This window comes from Crassostrea angulata, chromosome 2 (genome assembly GCF_025612915.1).
Source record: "Crassostrea angulata isolate pt1a10 chromosome 2, ASM2561291v2, whole genome shotgun sequence".
NCBI lineage: Eukaryota > Metazoa > Mollusca > Bivalvia > Ostreida > Ostreidae > Magallana > Magallana angulata.
This window is the reverse complement of record NC_069112.1, coordinates 76,059,729-76,086,727: the sequence shown is the minus strand read 5'-3', so window position 1 is coordinate 76,086,727 and position 26,999 is coordinate 76,059,729. Positions and strand designations below refer to the sequence as shown.

The following is a 26,999-nucleotide window of genomic DNA, read 5'->3' as shown; positions in this document are numbered from 1 at the left end:
GTCTACCATCACTGAAAATTTCAAGTGTATATCTGCTATAGTTAAAAAGGAGTACTGCCGACAAAATATCTCTCTGAAAATCGACAAAACGACTATATCTCAAAACCTGAAGTGACGTCTTCAATAAAAAAAATTTCAAATACGGTTCACATCGTCATCTATAAGATCGACAAGTTTCGTAAAAATCAATTGAGTAGTTTTCGAGATCTTGCGTGCACAAAATTTGTAAGAAAAAAAAAATAATATAGAAGAAAAGGGAAAAAACAAAGCAATACCAATAAGGTTTTCCGTTGGAAACGGAAGACCTTAATAATAAGAAAAGTTAAAAAGAAACAATAGAATACTAGAAGGTTCTTCCGCTAAAGACGGAAGACCCTAATAATTAAAGAATGTTTTTGTCTAAATCTTAATGTACGAGTGTTTTTAACTTATACTTCAGTCCAACAACCCCTTTATTTTGAATATCTTAGTAAGAAAGTCAAAAAAAAATGGAGAGAAGGAAATAGAGAGAAAGAACAAATCTTGGCTCCGGCGAGATTCGAACACACAGACTTTGCAGGTGTCATAACAGAATTTCTTCGTAGACTGGTCCTCTGTCTCTATCATACGAAATATATATCGCGCATATCAGACAGGCATTGCCAGTCTATATTTCATCATCGAAGGTTCACGTCAAAACATGGCTGACGCGAAATAATTCCCGATTTTCTCTTTGAATTTGGGGCGTTTCCGCCCGGGACAGGAGCTGAATTTTTGTATGAGATGAAAAACAACGTGTAAGATGTCTCACTACTCAGGTTTGGTAACAGTGCGAGGTCATTTGAAATATTAATGCGTGTTTGTGTCTGGAGGGGGATAAAAAGGACCGAGCTTGATTTTCGTCGTAAATAAATCGAAAGTAGAATTTTGAGGTGTGGATCTCGGATTCGGTTAACGACAATTAGGGGAAGTCCTAAAACAATGACTGATGCATTTTAGACATGTATTTCAGAGTAGAGATTGTTTTGTGTCGTTTACTATTATGTTTGACTGTTTTATATCAACAGGATTGATAAAATTCTTTTAAATGTAGAAATAACGAAATCAGTAACACGTAAATTTATTCATAAAAAAATGGATGACAGTAATTTCCACAGTTCTAACATTCATAAGTAGTTCACACGCTATCGTAGATACAGACTAAACGGAAAACAAGAATTATACATGCAACAGAAATATTACGCGGCTGCTTACATCCCTTGCACTGTGTAAATTTTAAGTCCCCATACAGGCTATACTCGCGGCTTGATATCGGAAATTTCTTCTTAATTGTTCAATCCGCTGCAAATTTGGCAAAAAAACGGAATGAGGTCCGAGGTACATTTACACAAAATTTCATGAGGATTGAGTGAAGAGCTCGAGAGTTAGAATTTGTTTCTACAGTACATGTCAAACACGAAAATTAAAACTCAAATGCCAAAAAGTTCATAACTCTGTTAATAATGAACGAATTGGTCTGGTAATTAGTACGGTAATCTAGAATGGTACTAAGTTGAAATTAAAGGTCCGAGATAAAAGATCAAGTAAAATCGGGCCAGAAAAACTAAATGATTTTTTGAAGGGGGGTGGGGGTGGGGGTGGGGGTCGGTGACTTCTATATTAAACGGAAAATACTAAATTCCCAATATCACTAGAGTTTGAGATACATGCTTGACCTTTATTTTGCTATTTACCAGCTAAACATGATTTGGAAATAGAATGAAAAATCCTTTGATTTTAAACAGACTCTTTTCTTCAATTTCTATATCCTCTTTTTCTTTTACAAAAAAAATCATAAATGTATTGGACTTCTCGCCCTTGTTTTGTTTCTGATATATGTATAAGAGCTTTGATTGAAACATTTAGATCCCTCTTATCATGTAATTTGAGGGGCTAGCCCCTTTTTCTTGATATCAATGAGAGGTCCCTTAATATAAAACACATTTTGTTCAACAAGTGTTTAGAAATTTGTTACTGTTTTTGAGATATTAGGGAAAAATTGTTTTAGGGGCCGACCCTTTATCTGCTTATAAGGACCATTAAACGAAACTTTGGTGGTTAAATATTATTACGAATATTATTCTGAGAATCTTCTCTTCTATAATGCATTTCAAAATATTTCTCCTTTTTAAGAAATAAATGATCAAAATATTGGACTTCTAGCCCCTTGAAAATCCAAATTATGTAACATATCAGAAAACTTTTAACAAATATAGGTAGATAACTGGAAGATAAACATTTTTGCTTCTATAATACATTACAAAATATTTTTCATTAAAGAGATATAGATAAAAGACTTTAGACCCCTTGTGGCCCCTAATATGAGGGGTCAGCCCCTTTTGCTTGGTGTCAGTTGAAAGATCTTTTATAGATAAATTTTTGATGCTCTACATGTGTTAGCAAAATATTGATTAGAAGAAAGATATTCGTGATCAAATCTCAAATTTCGTAAAAATTGTCAAAAAAATTTAACATCAACATTTTCAGTTCCGGGCGAGCTTCAAGGATGATGACTTCTGGTCAAATCTAAAACAAGCAAGCAAATCTACCATAACCACTCTATCTTGCATATAAATTTCAAGTCCCTAACTATAACAGTTTTTGAGGAGATGCGTGGACAATATCATGTTCCAAAATACATGAAAAAGGGAGATAATTCAGAAACGGAAGTGAATTTTCAGACAGGAAGTAAGATGCAAAGAGATATTCACCTAAGACATTATCCCTGTAAAAATCATTAAAATCCATTGAGAAATGGCTGAGAAATTAAGGGTGACTACCAAGAAAAAAAATAATAATATAGAAGAACTAGAGCAAAGCTCGTTGCAAAGCAACGAGTGGGTCTTCCGTTAATGTCGGAAGTAAAGCTGGAAGTTCCTGTAAGAAGCAGAGCAATTAAACCAAAACCAAGAGTTACAAAAATATAAAAGATGAAAAAAATCGAATTATTCCTGGTACGACTTAACAAAATACGAATGATTTTAAGTACGACTTAACAAACACCTTTCCGATTTCAAGAACGACTTAACAAAAAAAATCCGAATGTGTACAAGTACGACTTAACAATTATTTTTGGTACGAGTTAATTTTACTTTAAACATTACGCTATTTTTCAAACCAAGGACGCGGAATCAAAATTTCCGGAAAAATCAGTTTTTAAACCCCGATATCTCTGTAATGCATCGTCCGATTTTAAAACGGGTTTCGGTTTTAAATTAAACTTAATAAAAGCTTCTTTGCTGCCTTATGATTAATATCAAATTATTGGTCAGAAAAGAGTTATTATGAAAAGACTTAGTAGCCCTTCTGGCCCCTAATTTGAGGGGTCAGCCCCTTTTTCTTGATATCCAAGAAAAGGTCTCGCTAATATAAACATATTTTGTTTCACAAGTTTTCATGAATTGTAAACTGTTCTCGAGATATCTGTACAAATGCGTTTTAGGGGGCGACCCTTTAACCCCTTACCGGGGCCACTAACAACAAAATTTTTGGTATCATATTGTTAAGAACATTATTTTGAAGAACTTTTGTTCTACATTGCTTTTAAAAATATTTCTCCTTTTTCAGATATTAATGATCAGAGTTTTGAGTTCTGGCCCCTTGAAACCCCTTATTACGTAATATATGACTTAGGTATGGTAATGTATAGATGAACAGCTGTACAATGAACATTTTTGCTTCTATAATTAATAACAAAATATTGTTCAGTTAAGAGTTATTGTAAGAAGACATTAGAGCCCTCTTGGCCCCTAATTTGAGGTTCCAGCCCCCTTTTCTTGACATCAAATGAAAGGTCTTGTAAATATAAACATATTTTGTTTAACAAGTGTTCAAAAAATGTTTACCGTTCTTGAGATATCTGTACAAATGTGTTTTAGGGGCCGACCCTTTAACTCCTAAATGGGGTCATAAACAAAAACATTAAAGGTAGCATATTGTACAAAACATTATTTTGAACAACTTTTGTTCTACATTGCTTTTCAAAATATTTCTCCTTTTTCAGATATTAATGATCAAAGTTTTGAACTTCTGGCCCCTTGAAACCCCTTATTACGTAATATATGACTTAAATATGGTACTGTAAAGATAAACAGCTGTACAATGAACAATTTTGCTTCTATAATTGATAACAAATTATTGTTCAGTAAAAAGTTATTGCAAATAGACTTTAGAGCCCTCTTGGCCCCTAATTTGAGGAGCCAGCCCCTTTTTCTTGATATCAAATAAAAGCCCGTGCAAATTGAAACAGCTTTTGCATTACATGTTTTAACAAAATATTTATACGTCAAAAGATATTACGGAAAATGTGCGAAAATTTTGTGAAAAAATTTGGTGCTAATTTTCAGGTTCAGGCGAGCTTCTAGGCCTTGCACATTTTTCGCAATTGGAAGCATGGAGGGAAATCTACAGACATTCATCTACAATCCCTGCAAATTTCAAGCTTTTATCATGATTAGTTTCAGAGAAGATGCGTGGACAAAATGACCCTTAAAAATTTACAAAATCGTCCATATCTGAAACCGGAAGTGACGTAATCATTTGAAATTTTAATAATCTGTAGCGACATTGATGCCTTATAAGTCCTGAAAATTTGATGTAAATCGGTTGAATAGTTTTTGAGAAATAACGATCCAAAAAAGTCAGAAAAAGAAAAAAAAGTATAATAATAAAGAAAAAGAAACCGTAGAATAACAGAAGGGTTTTCCGTTGAAAACGGAAAACCCTAATGAGAACGCGTAGAAAAACAGTAAGGTCTTCCGCTGAAGACGGAAGACCTTAATAATAAAGGACTGTTTTTGTCTAAATCTTAAAGGAAGAGTGTTTTTCAACTTGTACTTCAGTCCAACAACCCCTTTATTTTGAGTATCTTAGTTAGAAAGTCAAAAAAAATGGAGAGAAGGAAATAGAGAGAAAGAACAAATCTTGGCTACACACAGCCTTTGCAGGTGTCATAACAGTATTTCATCAAAGGTTCGCGTCAAAACATGGCTGACGCGAAATCATTCCCGATTTTCTCTTTGAATTTGGGGCGTTTCCGCCCGGGACAGGAGCTGAATTTTTGTATGAGATGAAAAACAACGTGTAAGATGTCTCACTACTCAGGTTTGGTAACAGTGCGAGGTCATTTGAAATATTAATGCGTGTTTTTGTCTGGAGGGGGATAAAAAGGACCGAGCTTGATTTTCGTCGTAAATAAATCGAAAGTAGAATTTTGAGGTGTGGATCTCGGATTCGGTTAACGACAATTAGGGGAAGTCCTAAAACAATGACTGATGCATTTTAGACATGTATTTCAGAGTAGAGATTGTTTTGTGTCGTTTACTATTATGTTTGACTGTTTTATATCAACAGGATTGATAAAATTCTTTTAAATGTAGAAATAACGAAATCAGTAACACGTAAATTTATTCATAAAAAAATGGATGACAGTAATTTCCACAGTTCTAACATTCATAAGTAGTTCACACGCTATCGTAGATACAGACTAAACGGAAAACAAGAATTATACATGCAACAGAAATATTACGCGGCTGCTTACATCCCTTGCACTGTGTAAATTTTAAGTCCCCATACAGGCTATACTCGCGGCTTGATATCGGAAATTTCTTCTTAATTGTTCAATCCGCTGCAAATTTGGCAAAAAAACGGAATGAGGTCCGAGGTACATTTACACAAAATTTCATGAGGATTGAGTGAAGAGCTCGGGAGTTAGAATTTGTTTCTACAGTACATGTCAAACACGAAAATTAAAACTCAAATGCCAAAAAGTTCATAACTCTGTTAATAATGAACGAATTGGTCTGGTAATTAGTACGGTAATCTAGAATGGTACTAAGTTGAAATTAAAGGTCCGAGATAAAAGATCAAGTAAAATCGGGCCAGAAAAACTAAATGATTTTTTGAAGGGGGGTGGGGGTGGGGGTGGGGGTCGGTGACTTCTATATTAAACGGAAAATACTAAATTCCCAATATCACTAGAGTTTGAGATACATGCTTGACCTTTATTTTGCTATTTACCAGCTAAACATGATTTGGAAATAGAATGAAAAATCCTTTGATTTTAAACAGACTCTTTTCTTCAATTTCTATATCCTCTTTTTCTTTTACAAAAAAAATCATAAATGTATTGGACTTCTCGCCCTTGTTTTGTTTCTGATATATGTATAAGAGCTTTGATTGAAACATTTAGATCCCTCTTATCATGTAATTTGAGGGGCTAGCCCCTTTTTCTTGATATCAATGAGAGGTCCCTTAATATAAAACACATTTTGTTCAACAAGTGTTTAGAAATTTGTTACTGTTTTTGAGATATTAGGGAAAAATTGTTTTAGGGGCCGACCCTTTATCTGCTTATAAGGACCATTAAACGAAACTTTGGTGGTTAAATATTATTACGAATATTATTCTGAGTATCTTCTCTTCTATAATGCATTTCAAAATATTTCTCCTTTTGAAGAAATAAATGATCAAAATATTGGACTTCTAGCCCCTTGAAAATCCAAATTATGTAACATATCAGAAAACTTTTAACAAATATAGGTAGATAACTGGAAGATAAACATTTTTGCTTCTATAATACATTACAAAATATTTTTCATTAAAGAGATATAGATAAAAGACTTTAGACCCCTTGTGGCCCCTAATATGAGGGGTCAGCCCCTTTTGCTTGGTGTCAGTTGAAAGATCTTTTATAGATAAATTTTTGATGCTCTACATGTGTTAGCAAAATATTGATAAGAAGAAAGATATTCGTGATCAAATCTCAAATTTCGTAAAAATTGTCAAAAAAATTTAACATCAACATTTTCAGTTCCGGGCGAGCTTCAAGGATGATGACTTCTGGTCAAATCTAAAACAAGCAAGCAAATCTACCATAACCACTCTATCTTGCATATAAATTTCAAGTCCCTAACTATAACAGTTTTTGAGGAGATGCGTGGACAATATCATGTTCCAAAATACATGAAAAAGGGAGATAATTCAGAAACGGAAGTGAATTTTCAGACAGGAAGTAAGATGCAAAGAGATATTCACCTAAGACATTATCCCTGTAAAAATCATTAAAATCCATTGAGAAATGGCTGAGAAATTAAGGGTGACTACCAAGAAAAAAAATAATAATATAGAAGAATGAGAACGCGTAGAAAAACAGTAAGGTCTTCCGCTGAAGACGGAAGACCTTAATAATAAAGGACTGTTTTTGTCTAAATCTTAAAGGAAGAGTGTTTTTCAACTTGTACTTCAGTCCAACAACCCCTTTATTTTGAGTATCTTAGTTAGAAAGTCAAAAAAAATGGAGAGAAGGAAATAGAGAGAAAGAACAAATCTTGGCTACACACAGCCTTTGCAGGTGTCATAACAGTATTTATTTCATCAAAGGTTCGCGTCAAAACATGGCTGACGCGAAATCATTCCCGATTTTCTCTTTGAATTTGGGGCGTTTCCGCCCGGGACAGGAGCTGAATTTTTGTATGAGATGAAAAACAACGTGTAAGATGTCTCACTACTCAGGTTTGGTAACAGTGCGAGGTCATTTGAAATATTAATGCGTGTTTGTGTCTGGAGGGGGATAAAAACGACCGAGCTTGATTTTCGTCGTAAATAAATCGAAAGTAGAATTTTGAGGTGTGGATCTCGGATTCGGTTAACGACAATTAGGGGAAGTCCTAAAACAATGACTGATGCATTTTAGACATGTATTTCAGAGTAGAGATTGTTTTGTGTCGTTTACTATTATGTTTGACTGTTTTATATCAACAGGATTGATAAAATTCTTTTAAATGTAGAAATAACGAAATCAGTAACACGTAAATTTATTCATAAAAAAATGGATGACAGTAATTTCCACAGTTCTAACATTCATAAGTAGTTCACACGCTATCGTAGATACAGACTAAACGGAAAACAAGAATTATACATGCAACAGAAATATTACGCGGCTGCTTACATCCCTTGCACTGTGTAAATTTTAAGTCCCCATACAGGCTATACTCGCGGCTTGATATCGGAAATTTCTTCTTAATTGTTCAATCCGCTGCAAATTTGGCAAAAAAACGGAATGAGGTCCGAGGTACATTTACACAAAATTTCATGAGGATTGAGTGAAGAGCTCGAGAGTTAGAATTTGTTTCTACAGTACATGTCAAACACGAAAATTAAAACTCAAATGCCAAAAAGTTCATAACTCTGTTAATAATGAACGAATTGGTCTGGTAATTAGTACGGTAATCTAGAATGGTACTAAGTTGAAATTAAAGGTCCGAGATAAAAGATCAAGTAAAATCGGGCCAGAAAAACTAAATGATTTTTTGAAGGGGGGTGGGGGTGGGGGTGGGGGTCGGTGACTTCTATATTAAACGGAAAATACTAAATTCCCAATATCACTAGAGTTTGAGATACATGCTTGACCTTTATTTTGCTATTTACCAGCTAAACATGATTTGGAAATAGAATGAAAAATCCTTTGATTTTAAACAGACTCTTTTCTTCAATTTCTATATCCTCTTTTTCTTTTACAAAAAAAATCATAAATGTATTGGACTTCTCGCCCTTGTTTTGTTTCTGATATATGTATAAGAGCTTTGATTGAAACATTTAGATCCCTCTTATCATGTAATTTGAGGGGCTAGCCCCTTTTTCTTGATATCAATGAGAGGTCCCTTAATATAAAACACATTTTGTTCAACAAGTGTTTAGAAATTTGTTACTGTTTTTGAGATATTAGGGAAAAATTGTTTTAGGGGCCGACCCTTTATCTGCTTATAAGGACCATTAAACGAAACTTTGGTGGTTAAATATTATTACGAATATTATTCTGAGAATCTTCTCTTCTATAATGCATTTCAAAATATTTCTCCTTTTGAAGAAATAAATGATCAAAATATTGGACTTCTAGCCCCTTGAAAATCCAAATTATGTAACATATCAGAAAACTTTTAACAAATATAGGTAGATAACTGGAAGATAAACATTTTTGCTTCTATAATACATTACAAAATATTTTTCATTAAAGAGATATAGATAAAAGACTTTAGACCCCTTGTGGCCCCTAATATGAGGGGTCAGCCCCTTTTGCTTGGTGTCAGTTGAAAGATCTTTTATAGATAAATTTTTGATGCTCTACATGTGTTAGCAAAATATTGATTAGAAGAAAGATATTCGTGATCAAATCTCAAATTTCGTAAAAATTGTCAAAAAAATTTAACATCAACATTTTCAGTTCCGGGCGAGCTTCAAGGATGATGACTTCTGGTCAAATCTAAAACAAGCAAGCAAATCTACCATAACCACTCTATCTTGCATATAAATTTCAAGTCCCTAACTATAACAGTTTTTGAGGAGATGCGTGGACAATATCATGTTCCAAAATACATGAAAAAGGGAGATAATTCAGAAACGGAAGTGAATTTTCAGACAGGAAGTAAGATGCAAAGAGATATTCACCTAAGACATTATCCCTGTAAAAATCATTAAAATCCATTGAGAAATGGCTGAGAAATTAAGGGTGACTACCAAGAAAAAAAATAATAATATAGAAGAACTAGAGCAAAGCTCGTTGCAAAGCAACGAGTGGGTCTTCCGTTAATGTCGGAAGTAAAGCTGGAAGTTCCTGTAAGAAGCAGAGCAATTAAACCAAAACCAAGAGTTACAAAAATATAAAAGATGAAAAAAATCGAATTATTCCTGGTACGACTTAACAAAATACGAATGATTTTAAGTACGACTTAACAAACACCTTTCCGATTTCAAGAACGACTTAACAAAAAAAATCCGAATGTGTACAAGTACGACTTAACAATTATTTTTGGTACGAGTTAATTTTACTTTAAACATTACGCTATTTTTCAAACCAAGGACGCGGAATCAAAATTTCCGGAAAAATCAGTTTTTAAACCCCGATATCTCTGTAATGCATCGTCCGATTTTAAAACGGGTTTCGGTTTTAAATTAAACTTAATAAAAGCTTCTTTGCTGCCTTATGATTAATATCAAATTATTGGTCAGAAAAGAGTTATTATGAAAAGACTTAGTAGCCCTTCTGGCCCCTAATTTGAGGGGTCAGCCCCTTTTTCTTGATATCCAAGAAAAGGTCTCGCTAATATAAACATATTTTGTTTCACAAGTGTTCATGAATTGTAAACTGTTCTCGAGATATCTGTACAAATGCGTTTTAGGGGGCGACCCTTTAACCCCTTACCGGGGCCACTAACAACAAAATTTTTGGTATCATATTGTTAAGAACATTATTTTGAAGAACTTTTGTTCTACATTGCTTTTAAAAATATTTCTCCTTTTTCAGATATTAATGATCAGAGTTTTGAGTTCTGGCCCCTTGAAACCCCTTATTACGTAATATATGACTTAGGTATGGTAATGTATAGATGAACAGCTGTACAATGAACATTTTTGCTTCTATAATTAATAACAAAATATTGTTCAGTTAAGAGTTATTGTAAGAAGACATTAGAGCCCTCTTGGCCCCTAATTTGAGGTTCCAGCCCCCTTTTCTTGACATCAAATGAAAGGTCTTGTAAATATAAACATATTTTGTTTAACAAGTGTTCAAAAAATGTTTACCGTTCTTGAGATATCTGTACAAATGTGTTTTAGGGGCCGACCCTTTAACTCCTAAATGGGGTCATAAACAAAAACATTAAAGGTAGCATATTGTACAAAACATTATTTTGAACAACTTTTGTTCTACATTGCTTTTCAAAATATTTCTCCTTTTTCAGATATTAATGATCAAAGTTTTGAACTTCTGGCCCCTTGAAACCCCTTATTACGTAATATATGACTTAAATATGGTACTGTAAAGATAAACAGCTGTACAATGAACAATTTTGCTTCTATAATTGATAACAAATTATTGTTCAGTAAAAAGTTATTGCAAATAGACTTTAGAGCCCTCTTGGCCCCTAATTTGAGGAGCCAGCCCCTTTTTCTTGATATCAAATAAAAGCCCGTGCAAATTGAAACAGCTTTTGCATTACATGTTTTAACAAAATATTTATACGTCAAAAGATATTACGGAAAATGTGCGAAAATTTTGTGAAAAAATTTGGTGCTAATTTTCAGGTTCAGGCGAGCTTCTAGGCCTTGCACATTTTTCGCAATTGGAAGCATGGAGGGAAATCTACAGACATTCATCTACAATCCCTGCAAATTTCAAGCTTTTATCATGATTAGTTTCAGAGAAGATGCGTGGACAAAATGACCCTTAAAAATTTACAAAATCGTCCATATCTGAAACCGGAAGTGACGTAATCATTTGAAATTTTAATAATCTGTAGCGACATTGATGCCTTATAAGTCCTGAAAATTTGATGTAAATCGGTTGAATAGTTTTTGAGAAATAACGATCCAAAAAAGTCAGAAAAAGAAAAAAAAGTATAATAATAAAGAAAAAGAAACCGTAGAATAACAGAAGGGTTTTCCGTTGAAAACGGAAAACCCTAATGAGAACGCGTAGAAAAACAGTAAGGTCTTCCGCTGAAGACGGAAGACCTTAATAATAAAGGACTGTTTTTGTCTAAATCTTAAAGGAAGAGTGTTTTTCAACTTGTACTTCAGTCCAACAACCCCTTTATTTTGAGTATCTTAGTTAGAAAGTCAAAAAAAATGGAGAGAAGGAAATAGAGAGAAAGAACAAATCTTGGCTACACACAGCCTTTGCAGGTGTCATAACAGTATTTCATCAAAGGTTCGCGTCAAAACATGGCTGACGCGAAATCATTCCCGATTTTCTCTTTGAATTTGGGGCGTTTCCGCCCGGGACAGGAGCTGAATTTTTGTATGAGATGAAAAACAACGTGTTAGATGTCTCACTACTCAGGTTTGGTAACAGTGCGAGGTCATTTGAAATATTAATGCGTGTTTTTGTCTGGAGGGGGATAAAAAGGACCGAGCTTGATTTTCGTCGTAAATAAATCGAAAGTAGAATTTTGAGGTGTGGATCTCGGATTCGGTTAACGACAATTAGGGGAAGTCCTAAAACAATGACTGATGCATTTTAGACATGTATTTCAGAGTAGAGATTGTTTTGTGTCGTTTACTATTATGTTTGACTGTTTTATATCAACAGGATTGATAAAATTCTTTTAAATGTAGAAATAACGAAATCAGTAACACGTAAATTTATTCATAAAAAAATGGATGACAGTAATTTCCACAGTTCTAACATTCATAAGTAGTTCACACGCTATCGTAGATACAGACTAAACGGAAAACAAGAATTATACATGCAACAGAAATATTACGCGGCTGCTTACATCCCTTGCACTGTGTAAATTTTAAGTCCCCATACAGGCTATACTCGCGGCTTGATATCGGAAATTTCTTCTTAATTGTTCAATCCGCTGCAAATTTGGCAAAAAAACGGAATGAGGTCCGAGGTACATTTACACAAAATTTCATGAGGATTGAGTGAAGAGCTCGGGAGTTAGAATTTGTTTCTACAGTACATGTCAAACACGAAAATTAAAACTCAAATGCCAAAAAGTTCATAACTCTGTTAATAATGAACGAATTGGTCTGGTAATTAGTACGGTAATCTAGAATGGTACTAAGTTGAAATTAAAGGTCCGAGATAAAAGATCAAGTAAAATCGGGCCAGAAAAACTAAATGATTTTTTGAAGGGGGGTGGGGGTGGGGGTGGGGGTCGGTGACTTCTATATTAAACGGAAAATACTAAATTCCCAATATCACTAGAGTTTGAGATACATGCTTGACCTTTATTTTGCTATTTACCAGCTAAACATGATTTGGAAATAGAATGAAAAATCCTTTGATTTTAAACAGACTCTTTTCTTCAATTTCTATATCCTCTTTTTCTTTTACAAAAAAAAATCATAAATGTATTGGACTTCTCGCCCTTGTTTTGTTTCTGATATATGTATAAGAGCTTTGATTGAAACATTTAGATCCCTCTTATCATGTAATTTGAGGGGCTAGCCCCTTTTTCTTGATATCAATGAGAGGTCCCTTAATATAAAACACATTTTGTTCAACAAGTGTTTAGAAATTTGTTACTGTTTTTGAGATATTAGGGAAAAATTGTTTTAGGGGCCGACCCTTTATCTGCTTATAAGGACCATTAAACGAAACTTTGGTGGTTAAATATTATTACGAATATTATTCTGAGTATCTTCTCTTCTATAATGCATTTCAAAATATTTCTCCTTTTCAAGAAATAAATGATCAAAATATTGGACTTCTAGCCCCTTGAAAATCCAAATTATGTAACATATCAGAAAACTTTTAACAAATATAGGTAGATAACTGGAAGATAAACATTTTTGCTTCTATAATACATTACAAAATATTTTTCATTAAAGAGATATAGATAAAAGACTTTAGACCCCTTGTGGCCCCTAATATGAGGGGTCAGCCCCTTTTGCTTGGTGTCAGTTGAAAGATCTTTTATAGATAAATTTTTGATGCTCTACATGTGTTACCAAAATATTGATTAGAAGAAAGATATTCGTGATCAAATCTCAAATTTCGTAAAAATTGTCAAAAAAATTTAACATCAACATTTTCAGTTCCGGGCGAGCTTCAAGGATGATGACTTCTGGTCAAATCTAAAACAAGCAAGCAAATCTACCATAACCACTCTATCTTGCATATAAATTTCAAGTCCCTAACTATAACAGTTTTTGAGGAGATGCGTGGACAATATCATGTTCCAAAATACATGAAAAAGGGAGATAATTCAGAAACGGAAGTGAATTTTCAGACAGGAAGTAAGATGCAAAGAGATATTCACCTAAGACATTATCCCTGTAAAAATCATTAAAATCCATTGAGAAATGGCTGAGAAATTAAGGGTGACTACCAAGAAAAAAAATAATAATATAGAAGAATGAGAACGCGTAGAAAAACAGTAAGGTCTTCCGCTGAAGACGGAAGACCTTAATAATAAAGGACTGTTTTTGTCTAAATCTTAAAGGAAGAGTGTTTTTCAACTTGTACTTCAGTCCAACAACCCCTTTATTTTGAGTATCTTAGTTAGAAAGTCAAAAAAAATGGAGAGAAGGAAATAGAGAGAAAGAACAAATCTTGGCTACACACAGCCTTTGCAGGTGTCATAACAGTATTTCATCAAAGGTTCGCGTCAAAACATGGCTGACGCGAAATCATTCCCGATTTTCTCTTTGAATTTGGGGCGTTTCCGCCCGGGACAGGAGCTGAATTTTTGTATGAGATGAAAAACAACGTGTAAGATGTCTCACTACTCAGGTTTGGTAACAGTGCGAGGTCATTTGAAATATTAATGCGTGTTTGTGTCTGGAGGGGGATAAAAACGACCGAGCTTGATTTTCGTCGTAAATAAATCGAAAGTAGAATTTTGAGGTGTGGATCTCGGATTCGGTTAACGACAATTAGGGGAAGTCCTAAAACAATGACTGATGCATTTTAGACATGTATTTCAGAGTAGAGATTGTTTTGTGTCGTTTACTATTATGTTTGACTGTTTTATATCAACAGGATTGATAAAATTCTTTTAAATGTAGAAATAACGAAATCAGTAACACGTAAATTTATTCATAAAAAAATGGATGACAGTAATTTCCACAGTTCTAACATTCATAAGTAGTTCACACGCTATCGTAGATACAGACTAAACGGAAAACAAGAATTATACATGCAACAGAAATATTACGCGGCTGCTTACATCCCTTGCACTGTGTAAATTTTAAGTCCCCATACAGGCTATACTCGCGGCTTGATATCGGAAATTTCTTCTTAATTGTTCAATCCGCTGCAAATTTGGCAAAAAAACGGAATGAGGTCCGAGGTACATTTACACAAAATTTCATGAGGATTGAGTGAAGAGCTCGAGAGTTAGAATTTGTTTCTACAGTACATGTCAAACACGAAAATTAAAACTCAAATGCCAAAAAGTTCATAACTCTGTTAATAATGAACGAATTGGTCTGGTAATTAGTACGGTAATCTAGAATGGTACTAAGTTGAAATTAAAGGTCCGAGATAAAAGATCAAGTAAAATCGGGCCAGAAAAACTAAATGATTTTTTGAAGGGGGGTGGGGGTGGGGGGTGGGGGTCGGTGACTTCTATATTAAACGGAAAATACTAAATTCCCAATATCACTAGAGTTTGAGATACATGCTTGACCTTTATTTTGCTATTTACCAGCTAAACATGATTTGGAAATAGAATGAAAAATCCTTTGATTTTAAACAGACTCTTTTCTTCAATTTCTATATCCTCTTTTTCTTTTACAAAAAAAATCATAAATGTATTGGACTTCTCGCCCTTGTTTTGTTTCTGATATATGTATAAGAGCTTTGATTGAAACATTTAGATCCCTCTTATCATGTAATTTGAGGGGCTAGCCCCTTTTTCTTGATATCAATGAGAGGTCCCTTAATATAAAACACATTTTGTTCAACAAGTGTTTAGAAATTTGTTACTGTTTTTGAGATATTAGGGAAAAATTGTTTTAGGGGCCGACCCTTTATCTGCTTATAAGGACCATTAAACGAAACTTTGGTGGTTAAATATTATTACGAATATTATTCTGAGAATCTTCTCTTCTATAATGCATTTCAAAATATTTCTCCTTTTGAAGAAATAAATGATCAAAATATTGGACTTCTAGCCCCTTGAAAATCCAAATTATGTAACATATCAGAAAACTTTTAACAAATATAGGTAGATAACTGGAAGATAAACATTTTTGCTTCTATAATACATTACAAAATATTTTTCATTAAAGAGATATAGATAAAAGACTTTAGACCCCTTGTGGCCCCTAATATGAGGGGTCAGCCCCTTTTGCTTGGTGTCAGTTGAAAGATCTTTTATAGATAAATTTTTGATGCTCTACATGTGTTAGCAAAATATTGATTAGAAGAAAGATATTCGTGATCAAATCTCAAATTTCGTAAAAATTGTCAAAAAAATTTAACATCAACATTTTCAGTTCCGGGCGAGCTTCAAGGATGATGACTTCTGGTCAAATCTAAAACAAGCAAGCAAATCTACCATAACCACTCTATCTTGCATATAAATTTCAAGTCCCTAACTATAACAGTTTTTGAGGAGATGCGTGGACAATATCATGTTCCAAAATACATGAAAAAGGGAGATAATTCAGAAACGGAAGTGAATTTTCAGACAGGAAGTAAGATGCAAAGAGATATTCACCTAAGACATTATCCCTGTAAAAATCATTAAAATCCATTGAGAAATGGCTGAGAAATTAAGGGTGACTACCAAGAAAAAAAATAATAATATAGAAGAACTAGAGCAAAGCTCGTTGCAAAGCAACGAGTGGGTCTTCCGTTAATGTCGGAAGTAAAGCTGGAAGTTCCTGTAAGAAGCAGAGCAATTAAACCAAAACCAAGAGTTACAAAAATATAAAAGATGAAAAAAATCGAATTATTCCTGGTACGACTTAACAAAATACGAATGATTTTAAGTACGACTTAACAAACACCTTTCCGATTTCAAGAACGACTTAACAAAAAAAATCCGAATGTGTACAAGTACGACTTAACAATTATTTTTGGTACGAGTTAATTTTACTTTAAACATTACGCTATTTTTCAAACCAAGGACGCGGAATCAAAATTTCCGGAAAAATCAGTTTTTAAACCCCGATATCTCTGTAATGCATCGTCCGATTTTAAAACGGGTTTCGGTTTTAAATTAAACTTAATAAAAGCTTCTTTGCTGCCTTATGATTAATATCAAATTATTGGTCAGAAAAGAGTTATTATGAAAAGACTTAGTAGCCCTTCTGGCCCCTAATTTGAGGGGTCAGCCCCTTTTTCTTGATATCCAAGAAAAGGTCTCGCTAATATAAACATATTTTGTTTCACAAGTGTTCATGAATTGTAAACTGTTCTCGAGATATCTGTACAAATGCGTTTTAGGGGGCGACCCTTTAACCCCTTACCGGGGCCACTAACAACAAAATTTTTGGTATCATATTGTTAAGAACATTATTTTGAAGAACTTTTGTTCTACATTGCTTTTAAAAATATTTCTCCTTTTTCAGATATTAATGATCAGAGTTTTGAGTTCTGGCCCCTTGAAACCCCTTATTACGTAATATATGACTTAGGTATGGTAATGTATAGATGAACAGCTGTACAATGAACATTTTTGCTTCTATAATTAATAACAAAATATTGTTCAGTTAAGAGTTATTGTAAGAAGACATTAGAGCCCTCTTGGCCCCTAATTTGAGGTTCCAGCCCCCTTTTCTTGACATCAAATGAAAGGTCTTGTAAATATAAACATATTTTGTTTAACAAGTGTTCAAAAAATGTTTACCGTTCTTGAGATATCTGTACAAATGTGTTTTAGGGGCCGACCCTTTAACTCCTAAATGGGGTCATAAACAAAAACATTAAAGGTAGCATATTGTACAAAACATTATTTTGAACAACTTTTGTTCTACATTGCTTTTCAAAATATTTCTCCTTTTTCAGATATTAATGATCAAAGTTTTGAACTTCTGGCCCCTTGAAACCCCTTATTACGTAATATATGACTTAAATATGGTACTGTAAAGATAAACAGCTGTACAATGAACAATTTTGCTTCTATAATTGATAACAAATTATTGTTCAGTAAAAAGTTATTGCAAATAGACTTTAGAGCCCTCTTGGCCCCTAATTTGAGGAGCCAGCCCCTTTTTCTTGATATCAAATAAAAGCCCGTGCAAATTGAAACAGCTTTTGCATTACATGTTTTAACAAAATATTTATACGTCAAAAGATATTACGGAAAATGTGCGAAAATTTTGTGAAAAAATTTGGTGCTAATTTTCAGGTTCAGGCGAGCTTCTAGGCCTTGCACATTTTTCGCAATTGGAAGCATGGAGGGAAATCTACAGACATTCATCTACAATCCCTGCAAATTTCAAGCTTTTATCATGATTAGTTTCAGAGAAGATGCGTGGACAAAATGACCCTTAAAAATTTACAAAATCGTCCATATCTGAAACCGGAAGTGACGTAATCATTTGAAATTTTAATAATCTGTAGCGACATTGATGCCTTATAAGTCCTGAAAATTTGATGTAAATCGGTTGAATAGTTTTTGAGAAATAACGATCCAAAAAAGTCAGAAAAAGAAAAAAAAGTATAATAATAAAGAAAAAGAAACCGTAGAATAACAGAAGGGTTTTCCGTTGAAAACGGAAAACCCTAATGAGAACGCGTAGAAAAACAGTAAGGTCTTCCGCTGAAGACGGAAGACCTTAATAATAAAGGACTGTTTTTGTCTAAATCTTAAAGGAAGAGTGTTTTTCAACTTGTACTTCAGTCCAACAACCCCTTTATTTTGAGTATCTTAGTTAGAAAGTCAAAAAAAATGGAGAGAAGGAAATAGAGAGAAAGAACAAATCTTGGCTACACACAGCCTTTGCAGGTGTCATAACAGTATTTCATCAAAGGTTCGCGTCAAAACATGGCTGACGCGAAATCATTCCCGATTTTCTCTTTGAATTTGGGGCGTTTCCGCCCGGGACAGGAGCTGAATTTTTGTATGAGATGAAAAACAACGTGTAAGATGTCTCACTACTCAGGTTTGGTAACAGTGCGAGGTCATTTGAAATATTAATGCGTGTTTTTGTCTGGAGGGGGATAAAAAGGACCGAGCTTGATTTTCGTCGTAAATAAATCGAAAGTAGAATTTTGAGGTGTGGATCTCGGATTCGGTTAACGACAATTAGGGGAAGTCCTAAAACAATGACTGATGCATTTTAGACATGTATTTCAGAGTAGAGATTGTTTTGTGTCGTTTACTATTATGTTTGACTGTTTTATATCAACAGGATTGATAAAATTCTTTTAAATGTAGAAATAACGAAATCAGTAACACGTAAATTTATTCATAAAAAAATGGATGACAGTAATTTCCACAGTTCTAACATTCATAAGTAGTTCACACGCTATCGTAGATACAGACTAAACGGAAAACAAGAATTATACATGCAACAGAAATATTACGCGGCTGCTTACATCCCTTGCACTGTGTAAATTTTAAGTCCCCATACAGGCTATACTCGCGGCTTGATATCGGAAATTTCTTCTTAATTGTTCAATCCGCTGCAAATTTGGCAAAAAAACGGAATGAGGTCCGAGGTACATTTACACAAAATTTCATGAGGATTGAGTGAAGAGCTCGGGAGTTAGAATTTGTTTCTACAGTACATGTCAAACACGAAAATTAAAACTCAAATGCCAAAAAGTTCATAACTCTGTTAATAATGAACGAATTGGTCTGGTAATTAGTACGGTAATCTAGAATGGTACTAAGTTGAAATTAAAGGTCCAACAGTAAGGCGCTGAAGACGGAAGACCTTAATAATAAAGGACTGTTTTTGTCTAAATCTTAAAGGAAGAGTGTTTTTCAACTTGTACTTCAGTCCAACAACCCCTTTATTTTGAGTATCTTAGTTAGAAAGTCAAAAAAAATGGAGAGAAGGAAATAGAGAGAAAGAACAAATCTTGGCTACACACAACCTTTGCAGGTGTCATAACAGTATTTCATCAAAGGTTCGCGTCAAAACATGGCTGACGCGAAATCATTCCCGATTTTCTCTTTGAATTTGGGGCGTTTCCGCCCGGGACAGGAGCTGAATTTTTGTATGAGATGAAAAACAACGTGTAAGATGTCTCATCGGAATGAGGTCCGAGGTACATTTACACAAAATTTCATGAGGATTGAGTGAAGAGCTCGGGAGTTAGAATTTGTTTCTACAGTACATGTCAAACACGAAAATTAAAACTCAAATGCCAAAAAGTTCATAACTCTGTTAATAATGAACGAATTGGTCTGGTAATTAGTACGGTAATCTAGAATGGTACTAAGTTGAAATTAAAGGTCCGAGATAAAAGATCAAGTAAAATCGGGCCAGAAAAACTAAATGATTTTTTGAAGGGGGGGGGGTCGGTGACTTCTATATTAAACGGAAAATACTAAATTCCCAATATCACTAGAGTTTGAGATACATGCTTGACCTTTATTTTGCTATTTACCAGCTAAACATGATTTGGAAAAAGAATGAAAAATCCTTTGATTTTAAACAGACTCTTTTCTTCAATTTCTATATCCTCTTTTTCTTTTACAAAAAAAATCATAAATGTATTGGACTTCTCGCCCTTGTTTTGTTTCTGATATATGTATAAGAGCTTTGATTGAAACATTTAGATCCCTCTTATCATGTAATTTGAGGGGCTAGCCCCTTTTTCTTGATATCAATGAGAGGTCCCTTAATATAAAACACATTTTGTTCAACAAGTGTTTAGAAATTTGTTACTGTTTTTGAGATATTAGGGAAAAATTGTTTTAGGGGCCGACCCTTTATCTGCTTATAAGGACCATTAAACGAAACTTTGGTGGTGAAATATTATTACGAATATTATTCTGAGTATCTTCTCTTCTATAATGCATTTCAAAATATTTCTCCTTTTCAAGAAATAAATGATCAAAATATTGGACTTCTAGCCCCTTGAAAATCCAAATTATGTAACATATCAGAAAACTTTTAACAAATATAGGTAGATAACTGGAAGATAAACATTTTTGCTTCTATAATACATTACAAAATATTTTTCATTAAAGAGATATAGATAAAAGACTTTAGACCCCTTGTGGCCCCTAATATGAGGGGTCAGCCCCTTTTGCTTGGTGTCAGTTGAAAGATCTTTTATAGATAAATTTTTGATGCTCTACATGTGTTAGCAAAATATTGATTAGAAGAAAGATATTCGTGATCAAATCTCAAATTTCGTAAAAATTGTCAAAAAAATTTAACATCAACATTTTCAGTTCCGGGCGAGCTTCAAGGATGATGACTTCTGGTCAAATCTAAAACAAGCAAGCAAATCTACCATAACCACTCTATCTTGCATATAAATTTCAAGTCCCTAACTATAACAGTTTTTGAGGAGATGCGTGGACAATATCATGTTCCAAAATACATGAAAAAGGGAGATAATTCAGAAACGGAAGTGAATTTTCAGACAGGAAGTAAGATGCAAAGAGATATTCACCTAAGACATTATCCCTGTAAAAATCATTAAAATCCATTGAGAAATGGCTGAGAAATTAAGGGGGACTACCAAGAAAAAAAATAATAATATAGAAGAATGAGAACGCGTAGAAAAACAGTAAGGTCTTCCGCTGAAGACGGAAGACCTTAATAATAAAGGACTGTTTTTGTCTAAATCTTAAAGGAAGAGTGTTTTTCAACTTGTACTTCAGTCCAACAACCCCTTTATTTTGAGTATCTTAGTTAGAAAGTCAAAAAAAATGGAGAGAAGGAAATAGAGAGAAAGAACAAATCTTGGCTACACACAGCCTTTGCAGGTGTCATAACAGTATTTCATCAAAGGTTCGCGTCAAAACATGGCTGACGCGAAATCATTCCCGATTTTCTCTTTGAATTTGGGGCGTTTCCGCCCGGGACAGGAGCTGAATTTTTGTATGAGATGAAAAACAACGTGTAAGATGTCTCACTACTCAGGTTTGGTAACAGTGCGAGGTCATTTGAAATATTAATGCGTGTTTGTGTCTGGAGGGGGATAAAAACGACCGAGCTTGATTTTCGTCGTAAATAAATCGAAAGTAGAATTTTGAGGTGTGGATCTCGGATTCGGTTAACGACAATTAGGGGAAGTCCTAAAACAATGACTGATGCATTTTAGACATGTATTTCAGAGTAGAGATTGTTTTGTGTCGTTTACTATTATGTTTGACTGTTTTATATCAACAGGATTGATAAAATTCTTTTAAATGTAGAAATAACGAAATCAGTAACACGTAAATTTATTCATAAAAAAATGGATGACAGTAATTTCCACAGTTCTAACATTCATAAGTAGTTCACACGCTATCGTAGATACAGACTAAACGGAAAACAAGAATTATACATGCAACAGAAATATTACGCGGCTGCTTACATCCCTTGCACTGTGTAAATTTTAAGTCCCCATACAGGCTATACTCGCGGCTTGATATCGGAAATTTCTTCTTAATTGTTCAATCCGCTGCAAATTTGGCAAAAAAACGGAATGAGGTCCGAGGTACATTTACACAAAATTTCATGAGGATTGAGTGAAGAGCTCGGGAGTTAGAATTTGTTTCTACAGTACATGTCAAACACGAAAATTAAAACTCAAATGCCAAAAAGTTCATAACTCTGTTAATAATGAACGAATTGGTCTGGTAATTAGTACGGTAATCTAGAATGGTACTAGGTTGAAATTAAAGGTCCGAGATAAAAGATCAAGTAAAATCGGGCCAGAAAAACTAAATGATTTTTTGAAGGGGGGTGGGGGTGGGGGTGGGGGTCGGTGACTTCTATATTAAACGGAAAATACTAAATTCCCAATATCACTAGAGTTTGAGATACATGCTTGACCTTTATTTTGCTATTTACCAGCTAAACATGATTTGGAAATAGAATGAAAAATCCTTTGATTTTAAACAGACTCTTTTCTTCAATTTCTATATCCTCTTTTTCTTTTACAAAAAAAATCATAAATGTATTGGACTTCTCGCCCTTGTTTTGTTTCTGATATATGTATAAGAGCTTTGATTGAAACATTTAGATCCCTCTTATCATGTAATTTGAGGGGCTAGCCCCTTTTTCTTGATATCAATGAGAGGTCCCTTAATATAAAACACATTTTGTTCAACAAGTGTTTAGAAATTTGTTACTGTTTTTGAGATATTAGGGAAAAATTGTTTTAGGGGCCGACCCTTTATCTGCTTATAAGGACCATTAAACGAAACTTTGGTGGTTAAATATTATTACGAATATTATTCTGAGTATCTTCTCTTCTATAATGCATTTCAAAATATTTCTCCTTTTCAAGAAATAAATGATCAAAATATTGGACTTCTAGCCCCTTGAAAATCCAAATTATGTAACATATCAGAAAACTTTTAACAAATATAGGTAGATAACTGGAAGATAAACATTTTTGCTTCTATAATACATTACAAAATATTTTTCATTAAAGAGATATAGATAAAAGACTTTAGACCCCTTGTGGCCCCTAATATGAGGGGTCAGCCCCTTTTGCTTGGTGTCAGTTGAAAGATCTTTTATAGATAAATTTTTGATGCTCTACATGTGTTAGCAAAATATTGATTAGAAGAAAGATATTCGTGATCAAATCTCAAATTTCGTAAAAATTGTCAAAAAAATTTAACATCAACATTTTCAGTTCCGGGCGAGCTTCAAGGATGATGACTTCTGGTCAAATCTAAAACAAGCAAGCAAATCTACCATAACCACTCTATCTTGCATATAAATTTCAAGTCCCTAACTATAACAGTTTTTGAGGAGATGCGTGGACAATATCATGTTCCAAAATACATGAAAAAGGGAGATAATTCAGAAACGGAAGTGAATTTTCAGACAGGAAGTAAGATGCAAAGAGATATTCACCTAAGACATTATCCCTGTAAAAATCATTAAAATCCATTGAGAAATGGCTGAGAAATTAAGGGTGACTACCAAGAAAAAAAATAATAATATAGAAGAATGAGAACGCGTAGAAAAACAGTAAGGTCTTCCGCTGAAGACGGAAGACCTTAATAATAAAGGACTGTTTTTGTCTAAATCTTAAAGGAAGAGTGTTTTTCAACTTGTACTTCAGTCCAACAACCCCTTTATTTTGAGTATCTTAGTTAGAAAGTCAAAAAAAATGGAGAGAAGGAAATAGAGAGAAAGAACAAATCTTGGCTACACACAACCTTTGCAGGTGTCATAACAGTATTTCATCAAAGGTTCGCGTCAAAACATGGCTGACGCGAAATCATTCCCGATTTTCTCTTTGAATTTGGGGCGTTTCCGCCCGGGACAGGAGCTGAATTTTTGTATGAGATGAAAAACAACGTGTAAGATGTCTCATCGGAATGAGGTCCGAGGTACATTTACACAAAATTTCATGAGGATTGAGTGAAGAGCTCGGGAGTTAGAATTTGTTTCTACAGTACATGTCAAACACGAAAATTAAAACTCAAATGCCAAAAAGTTCATAACTCTGTTAATAATGAACGAATTGGTCTGGTAATTAGTACGGTAATCTAGAATGGTACTAAGTTGAAATTAAAGGTCCGAGATAAAAGATCAAGTAAAATCGGGCCAGAAAAACTAAATGATTTTTTGAAGGGGGGGGGGGGGTCGGTGACTTCTATATTAAACGGAAAATACTAAATTCCCAATATCACTAGAGTTTGAGATACATGCTTGACCTTTATTTTGCTATTTACCAGCTAAACATGATTTGGAAATAGAATGAAAAATCCTTTGATTTTAAACAGACTCTTTTCTTCAATTTCTATATCCTCTTTTTCTTTTACAAAAAAAATCATAAATGTATTGGACTTCTCGCCCTTGTTTTGTTTCTGATATATGTATAAGAGCTTTGATTGAAACATTTAGATCCCTCTTATCATGTAATTTGAGGGGCTAGCCCCTTTTTCTTGATATCAATGAGAGGTCCCTTAATATAAAACACATTTTGTTCAACAAGTGTTTAGAAATTTGTTACTGTTTTTGAGATATTAGGGAAAAATTGTTTTAGGGGCCGACCCTTTATCTGCTTATAAGGACCATTAAACGAAACTTTGGTGGTGAAATATTATTACGAATATTATTCTGAGTATCTTCTCTTCTATAATGCATTTCAAAATATTTCTCCTTTTCAAGAAATAAATGATCAAAATATTGGACTTCTAGCCCCTTGAAAATCCAAATTATGTAACATATCAGAAAACTTTTAACAAATATAGGTAGATAACTGGAAGATAAACATTTTTGCTTCTATAATACATTACAAAATATTTTTCATTAAAGAGATATAGATAAAAGACTTTAGACCCCTTGTGGCCCCTAATATGAGGGGTCAGCCCCTTTTGCTTGGTGTCAGTTGAAAGATCTTTTATAGATAAATTTTTGATGCTCTACATGTGTTAGCAAAATATTGATTAGAAGAAAGATATTCGTGATCAAATCTCAAATTTCGTAAAAATTGTCAAAAAAATTTAACATCAACATTTTCAGTTCCGGGCGAGCTTCAAGGATGATGACTTCTGGTCAAATCTAAAACAAGCAAGCAAATCTACCATAACCACTCTATCTTGCATATAAATTTCAAGTCCCTAACTATAACAGTTTTTGAGGAGATGCGTGGACAATATCATGTTCCAAAATACATGAAAAAGGGAGATAATTCAGAAACGGAAGTGAATTTTCAGACAGGAAGTAAGATGCAAAGAGATATTCACCTAAGACATTATCCCTGTAAAAATCATTAAAATCCATTGAGAAATGGCTGAGAAATTAAGGGTGACTACCAAGAAAAAAAATAATAATATAGAAGAATGAGAACGCGTAGAAAAACAGTAAGGTCTTCCGCTGAAGACGGAAGACCTTAATAATAAAGGACTGTTTTTGTCTAAATCTTAAAGGAAGAGTGTTTTTCAACTTGTACTTCAGTCCAACAACCCCTTTATTTTGAGTATCTTAGTTAGAAAGTCAAAAAAAATGGAGAGAAGGAAATAGAGAGAAAGAACAAATCTTGGCTACACACAGCCTTTGCAGGTGTCATAACAGTATTTCATCAAAGGTTCGCGTCAAAACATGGCTGACGCGAAATCATTCCCGATTTTCTCTTTGAATTTGGGGCGTTTCCGCCCGGGACAGGAGCTGAATTTTTGTATGAGATGAAAAACAACGTGTAAGATGTCTCACTACTCAGGTTTGGTAACAGTGCGAGGTCATTTGAAATATTAATGCGTGTTTGTGTCTGGAGGGGGATAAAAACGACCGAGCTTGATTTTCGTCGTAAATAAATCGAAAGTAGAATTTTGAGGTGTGGATCTCGGATTCGGTTAACGACAATTAGGGGAAGTCCTAAAACAATGACTGATGCATTTTAGACATGTATTTCAGAGTAGAGATTGTTTTGTGTCGTTTACTATTATGTTTGACTGTTTTATATCAACAGGATTGATAAAATTCTTTTAAATGTAGAAATAACGAAATCAGTAACACGTAAATTTATTCATAAAAAAATGGATGACAGTAATTTCCACAGTTCTAACATTCATAAGTAGTTCACACGCTATCGTAGATACAGACTAAACGGAAAACAAGAATTATACATGCAACAGAAATATTACGCGGCTGCTTACATCCCTTGCACTGTGTAAATTTTAAGTCCCCATACAGGCTATACTCGCGGCTTGATATCGGAAATTTCTTCTTAATTGTTCAATCCGCTGCAAATTTGGCAAAAAAACGGAATGAGGTCCGAGGTACATTTACACAAAATTTCATGAGGATTGAGTGAAGAGCTCGGGAGTTAGAATTTGTTTCTACAGTACATGTCAAACACGAAAATTAAAACTCAAATGCCAAAAAGTTCATAACTCTGTTAATAATGAACGAATTGGTCTGGTAATTAGTACGGTAATCTAGAATGGTACTAGGTTGAAATTAAAGGTCCGAGATAAAAGATCAAGTAAAATCGGGCCAGAAAAACTAAATGATTTTTTGAAGGGGGGTGGGGGTGGGGGTGGGGGTCGGTGACTTCTATATTAAACGGAAAATACTAAATTCCCAATATCACTAGAGTTTGAGATACATGCTTGACCTTTATTTTGCTATTTACCAGCTAAACATCATTTGGAAATAGAATGAAAAATCCTTGGTTTTAAACAGACTCTTTTCTTCAATTTCTATATCCTCTTTTTCTTTTACAAAAAAAATCATAAATGTATTGGACTTCTCGCCCTTGTTTTGTTTCTGATATATGTATAAGAGCTTTGATTGAAACATTTAGATCCCTCTTATCATGTAATTTGAGGGGCTAGCCCCTTTTTCTTGATATCAATGAGAGGTCCCTTAATATAAAACACATTTTGTTCAACAAGTGTTTAGAAATTTGTTACTGTTTTTGAGATATTAGGGAAAAA

At 33.9% G+C, this 26,999-nt stretch overlaps 1 protein-coding gene across 1 annotated transcript in view; it reads left to right on the top strand.

Moving 5' to 3' along the window:
- The window catches only part of LOC128171503 (multiple epidermal growth factor-like domains protein 10), a 90,249-nt gene that overhangs the window by 35,847 nt on the left and 27,403 nt on the right, over window positions 1-26,999 (top strand). The window lies entirely within an intron of this gene.